General features: G+C 38.8%; 1 long non-coding RNA gene across 3 annotated transcripts; it reads left to right on the top strand.

Annotated features, from left to right (window-relative positions):
- Positions 1-1,203: 1,203 nt before the first annotated feature.
- LOC123986239 lies at positions 1,204-5,534 on the top strand. Of its 3 annotated transcripts, none has more exons than XR_006828823.1 (4): positions 1,204-2,800; positions 2,985-3,194; positions 3,288-3,377; positions 3,639-5,534. It is a non-coding gene; the product is annotated as an uncharacterized LOC123986239 (long non-coding RNA). The 3 variants fall into 3 exon arrangements; XR_006828822.1 differs by having other exon boundaries at positions 3,288-3,735; positions 4,372-5,534; XR_006828821.1 differs by having other exon boundaries at positions 3,288-5,534.
- Positions 5,535-7,032: the final 1,498 nt, after the last annotated feature.

Below are 7,032 nucleotides of genomic sequence, written 5' to 3'. Positions count from 1 at the left end.
ATAGAATAATTGGTTCTAGTACAAATTAGAAAATTTTAAGCCGATTTCAACTGGAATATAGATTTTAATGTTTTCTTTTCCTTTTCCTTCCCTGTTTGTTTGTTTCCAATCTTTATGGCACATTCACTTTTTGTATACATGTTCTTAATCAAATCATATGTTTTTCCCCCAGTGCCACTTTCAAGTAGCCTATAGAAAAGACCCTCATGCTAGATGGAATAAAAGGCTTTTTGCTTGCTTTTTGCACTTTGCTTACAGCTCATTAAATAATTTATTAATTATATTAAAATCATTTAAATAATGTCTCTATTAAAATAATATTAACTTCCAATAGCAATTTTATTAAGTTTTTCAAATATAATATCTATTTTTCTGGCTAAAACAGTGTGTCCGTGTACATAAATTTCATCACCGTAACATATTTTCCCGCCTGTCAAAACGACTGTATATACTTATCAATAAAGTTTTATTTAAAGGCAGAGTTCCACAGAGCAGAGAGGATTGAAGATGGCCAAAAGGTATTATCTGTTGACATTTGATAGTTAAACTTTTCTTACACCCCTCTTACCCCACCACAGGTGTACATTACCGTAACACTGTAGTATTTAATATTTCTCTAACAAATATTCATTATGAACATAGCAATAGAAAGCATACTGCGGGAATGAAGTGAAGGAGTATTATTTTTTGCCAAGTCATTGTGTTTCCCGCCATTTTATGCTAGCTAAGCTAAAGTGCATTCATTACCGTAACAACAATCTTTCATTACCGTGCCATAGAGTTGCCTGTTACGGTAATGAATTATGATGTTACGGTGATTAACATAAGAGTAGTTTTCTATTGTTTATTAGATATTTTTGTTTTAGACCAGTAATCTAACTCTTACACGACAGTGGTACCCCCTATGTATGATTTATATGTTTGTGCTAGATTGATAGTCGATTGTTATGTTTTGAATAATATTTTATATATAGGGTTTGCATCAATTACAACACCTCCCAGGTCCTATTTTACAAAAACAAACAAACAAACAAACAACCACAACAAAATATATATATATATATATATATATATATATATATATAAAAATCCCCACAGTCAAACAAGATGTGGGAATTGTTGCACATCAATTTTTAATGTTCTCTACGCCATTCTTTTTCACTATTGGCTTAGTGTTATAATATTTGTGATATCTGCAGGTATCAAAAACGAAAAGAGACTGGTCAATTGAAGTCAGCCAAAGAAATGATATCCAAAGAAAAAAAACAACAAAAAAAGTGGAGAGAAAATTCTAACAGGAAGAAAAAAACAGCAAAACATATTGGCTCTTACCTCACCATCAGAGGAAGAGCAAGATATCATACCACCACCCATCCCTCACAGAGTTTTGCAACCAATTCAACCACCACAAAGCTCAGAACAAAAAACCTCAACCCCCCAGAAGAAACATTCAAAACTAAAGAACAATTGAAAAACACGCTAAAGAAACTCAAGGAAAAAGATGGGATTCTTGAATGCATGAGAAAGAGAATAAAAAGACTGGAGGAAAACAGAAGCAGGGGAAACCAGGCCCAAAATAGAAGAAAGACTGTGGTCCTGACCAACAAAAGGAAGAGAATGAGAGCTCTTCTTGAAGCCTACCTTCACAGGGATGATGTCACAACTATTATTAATGGAAAGCTGAGGAAGTCAGGAAAGGTGGTCAAATATATAGGAAGATATACCTCACAGACACAATGGACAATCTACATAAAAGGTTTCTTGCAGAGAACACAACACTGAAGATCTCTCGATCTCAGTTTTGTAAACACAGGCCCTTCTGGGTTGTCAGTCCTTGAGTTGCAGAAAGGGAGACTTGTGGATGCAAGATACACAAAAACTTCAAAGGAAAGGTGAAAAAGTTACACCAGCTTGGTATCATCAGGGCTTTAACACCTACAGAACTGGTGGCCACATCTGTTTGTGATCCTGACAACATGAACTGTATGTACAATAGATGTAACAAATTCCATGAAAAAACATTTCCCACAGAGATCAACCCAAACACAAAGGGCAACATTGCGTCCTGGGAAGAGTGGGTTACTAGGTCCAAACTTTGAGAAAAAGTTTGGAACTAAAACGTCTTGCAGAGCTCACCCAAGAGGCTCTCCCTCGGTTCTGTATTCATTTATACAACATTAGTCACCAGCATGATGAACTGAAAAAGCTGAAGGACAGCTTGACAGAGGAGGAAGTTGTAATCCATGTAGATTATAGTGAAAATTATAACTGCAAATGGAGCAGGGAAATAATGTCCACTTTGGAGGGTCACAGAAGCAGGTGATGATTCACACTGGAGTGATCTACTTTTCTGGAGGAAAGGTGGAAGCATTTGCCACACTTTCAGAGTCTCTAGCACAATGCTATTACTACATGGGCCCACCTCTTGGATCATGTCAGAGCCAGCCATCCTGCTGCATCAAGGATTCACTTCTTGTCCGATGGGCTAACTTCTAAGCACAGGAACAAGACAGCATTTTACATGGTCTTAACAGTCCCGTTCCTGAAAGGTTTCACATCAATGAACTTCAAAGAGGCATCACACAGAAAAGGAGCCCCAGATGGAGGTGCTCTAAAAAACCTTGCAGATCGGATGGTGGCCTATGGGACTGACATTCCCGATGCACAGGCTCTAATGGAAAACCTTTCCAAACAGAGTTCTGTCAAACTTTTTGAAGTGACAAAGGAACAAATCTCAAAATGTGGGGAATTAGTTCCCCCATCCCTGAAGACAGTGCCAGAGACACTGAGAGTGCATCAAGTAAGCTCTGCTTGTGTTTCATACATTTATGAACGTAGAATCTCTAGACAATGTCTAAAAATGTTTTAGTGATTGTGATAAGCTGATTTGCTGCCATGGTTAATTATGAATCCCTACTTGAATTATGACTTGAGTCCTTACTTTCCCTGTTAAATTGTTTTTAATTTAATTCCTTTTCTTATAGCTTGTTGCCACAGAGCCTGGAACCATCAGAACAAGAGACGTCTCCTGCTTTTGAAGTCCCTCCTGCAACTGTTTCTCTCCAACAGAGTTCGTTTTTTGTCCAAAGGAGGTGGAAGAGGAATGCCATGAGGATCAAGCTCCCACAATCAGGGTTGGAAAATGGGTTCTTGTTAACTATGATGGAGATCTCTACCCTGGCACAGTCACACAGGTATATTTACACCACAGTATAACAATTAGCCTAGCCATTTAATAATTTAATTGTTAGCCGATTGGTCTTCATTCTTCTTCCTGATTCTTTCAGATTGTTGGTGAACAATATGAGATTGAGATGATGAGCAGAGCAGGGGAAAACAGGTTCTTTGTACCAGCAACACAGTTTACAGGCGACAAGGTGTGGTACAATGAAACAGACATAAAAGAAGTCATACCTGAGCCCATGCCTGCAACATCCTCTGCCAGACACTTCAGTGTGCTGCCTGAGATTTGGGGAAAATACTCCACAAAGAGAACCTAAGTGGACTAGAATAAAATAGTCACTTAAAAGTTCATTGCGTTTAATGATACAGCATTATTAGGTGTAGAATGAGGTGTGTTGCGTCAGGTGAGAGCTTGATTGGGAGAGGGTTCGATCATCCTTTGTTAATTATTTAAGGCAGGTAGGCGAGCCCAGCTGACTGATCAGATGACGGAGGTGAGTGGACCAGGACTGGAGCGACGACGATCAAGCCGAGATGGAGTGGAGAACTGGGGTAGATATACTGCCGGGATCAGGAGCGGAGAGAGGGAGAGCACACACAGGGGGAGAGGGGAGGAGACACAGGGAAAAAACAGAAATGCGAAACGAGGGAAAGAAAAAAAAGGAACAGCGAAAGAACACAGGGCACTCACCGTCAGCCGGGCTGCCACCGCAACAATTAATTTTTTGCAGTCATATACTTATGCAGTTTGGAGCAGGCATTTTCTTTTATTAAAAGTATGTTTTTAATTTGAAGAATTGGAATTTGTGACAGCTCATGTGACTTCCTTTTTGGACCATTCTTTCTGTTTCTAGGAGTGAGGCTGGGCCTCATTGATACTACTGCTCCCTAGCTTTATAGGGTGGTGGATTCAGTCACTGTGTCTCTCTCTCCCTATGTGGTTTGTTGTTTGGGTTAGATTTTCTTTGTGTTTAGTTGCTTTGTTCATTACACTTCACTGTACATGCAGACAGTCAACACACTACTGACGGTACTGACTTACATACTTTATCTGTTATTTTGTATTAGTCAACGTTGACAAGCCTGGATGCCGCCACATTTAAGACACTGTTGTGTGTTTAACCGTGTTCTGAAGGTTTATTGTCTCCTAAGAGTCTAGAGCAACAACTTTTTCTCCACAACATCCAGATGGGCAGCGAAAGCAGTGAGAATTCAAGATCACCTCAGGTGATACGGACAACTTCAACTGGAAGTCCCCTACCAGAAGAGCTGAGAGAAACATGTGAACTCGTACATCCCAACATGAGACAACCTGAGAGATGGAGATGGACGGAAAAAATCCTGCTGCAAGACATTCTGCTGAAAGAGAACAGCTGTAGTGTTCACCATCGTCCTGGTCAACACGTTTTAGAATACTTCAACTCTGGTCACTAGCCCAACAAGATGACAGACGTTTCCCTACAAATCTAGGAGCTCTCAACAAACAATAGTACTTATATAACCACAACACCCACACAGATTATTGATACATTTGCATTCACCAGTCGAACTGATGTCATTTACACTGATTTTCTACACGGACTGTTTCACACAAGGAAGAAAAAATAACTGTCATAACCAGTGAAGATGCAAGAAGAGGGGAGATGTGACATTGGCATGTTACCAACGCAGGAGGAAGAGGACAGAAGAAGAGGGATTCATAATAACTACAAATAAACCATGTAATCAAGGAGAAGACAATGACTGTTTCTGGAGTAGTCCTGTTTTTGAATTACAAAGATGATCTGTTGGTATATTTGTTTTAGTTCTTTATTTATTTTTTCAGCAAATTCTATTCATGTTTTTAATTCTTGTTTCTGATTGTTTTTTCTTTCTAATGTTATTGTTGTGATTTTGTATGCAGGTTTTCTTATGCATATTGTATCATTTTAGTTTCTATGTTTTCTTTCCAACAAATGGGTAAATGACCAATTCTGGCCCCTACGGTATTATGACCATGCATGTAAGCTATTTTAACACCTGTATTAAGTGTTTCTCTGAGATCATTCTACATTTTTTTAAACTTGCCCAGCACATGTAGATCAGCCTTAATGTACAGATGATATAGGTTTGTACAAATCTAGTCCTTCATATTTTTTATTGTTTTATTTTTTCTTTCTGTTTCTAATTCATTGTTTTAACTATTCATCAAAAATATAATGTACTCATTTTTTGTATTCCCACTAAGACAGTTTTACAGTGAATCCTACCATTTTGATTTCTCAAAAACATTTTGTTGACACTTTGTGTCAAAAGGAGGGAAATGTCACCGGAGGAACCCAACCCCCTGAATTGAGCCTATCCACCTTGTCTTGTGTTCAATAAACTGAGTAAATATCCTTAAGAACTGTTCTTGTCTGCATTTAGGTTTGAGACACAAAATCCCTGACAGGAATGTGAGAAATACATTATAAGTTGCTGATTTTTAGGATTTCACTGTAATTAACCTGTGAGAAATTAGCATTGGTCACAGGGTTTTTATTCTTAATCAAAGGGTTGTCTGAATTACAATAAACATCGGCTGACATGTAGGTGAGAGTTTTAACTATAACTATAACTATAGACTAATCAAGAAGTAGGGACACAACTCTTATGCCACATACATTAGCATTCTTTTGTCAGCCCAGGAAGAAGCTTTTGAGTGTATGCTAATACTCTGCCATTTGTTTTCCCTTGTCTTAACAGTTTACTATTGACTATTGTGATCTGTACTTGTTCTGTATTTAAGAAGAGGAAATGCTGAGTTCAGGAGAGTAACCATGCGTTCTCTCCATGGCCACGTTACATGTGAAATGAATCAACACTAATCTATTTGACTCCGTATTCTTTGGGAAGGAATTATTTTCCCTGACAGCAGCAGCATGGATATGACTATCTTGCTGGTAGGGAAACTGGTGCTAAGAACTTTCCATTAGAGTCCATAAGGAGGATAATGTCAGTCCTTCTGCCTGTGTGTGTTTGTTCAGTCTCAGCTGTCAGGTCTGGATGTGGATTGGTTTCAGGTCTTGAGCTCCTAGCTGGAGGTTGGCTAGATTCCGGGCCCTGGACAGGTGCAGGGCTGTGACTGGCGTCTTGGCTTGGGATGTATGTATGTATGCTGTGTTGTACTTCAGCAGGTGTAGTGGGAGTTTGGCTGGATGTGGTCTCGGTCTGAGAGGTGGGTACTGTATAGCGCCTTTGGGTAGTCTTCCGACAAGGAAAGCTGCAACAACTGTCTGCATTTAAAATATTTAATCTAATTAACTAACATAATACAGTATATTACACTGGTAAATGCAGCAGTATATATTCCAATGAGTGAGTCATGTATTTAGAAAAGAATATCAGACCATGTTAGGATTTACCACAGAGGTGTTGGCAATATTTCTGGCCCTGCAGTGGATATAGGAGGTAATAAAGAAATAACACATGGGTTTCCCAATCCAGCTGCGAGAGCGTTCACATAAAAAAAGGGCCGCAGAGGACCAATTACAAACACAGACAAGTCCACTGGCAGCATGGCAGCATGTTTTATAAATGAAGAGCAAACTGTAAGGTATTGATAATGGAAAACCTCAGGAAAGTGTAATAAGTCCTGTCCTTTTCAACATTATGATAAATGATATATTTGAAGAAATTGGGAATAGTTTTGGAAAATCTCTGTTTACAGATGATGGGGCCATCTGGAAAAGGGGCAGGAATATCAAAAAACGAATGCAGGTTGCACTGAACAAGTTAACTAGTTGGGGTGAAAAGTGGGGATTTAAGATCTCACTCAAAGTATATTACAAAGTATATAACATTTGGGTCCTGCCACTGAGAAGCAGCGCC

This window comes from Micropterus dolomieu, linkage group LG17, assembly GCF_021292245.1.
Source record: "Micropterus dolomieu isolate WLL.071019.BEF.003 ecotype Adirondacks linkage group LG17, ASM2129224v1, whole genome shotgun sequence".
In the NCBI taxonomy this organism is placed as follows: domain Eukaryota; kingdom Metazoa; phylum Chordata; class Actinopteri; order Centrarchiformes; family Centrarchidae; genus Micropterus; species Micropterus dolomieu.
Note: the sequence above shows the minus strand (reverse complement) of the source record. Positions and strands in the feature narration are given on the sequence as shown.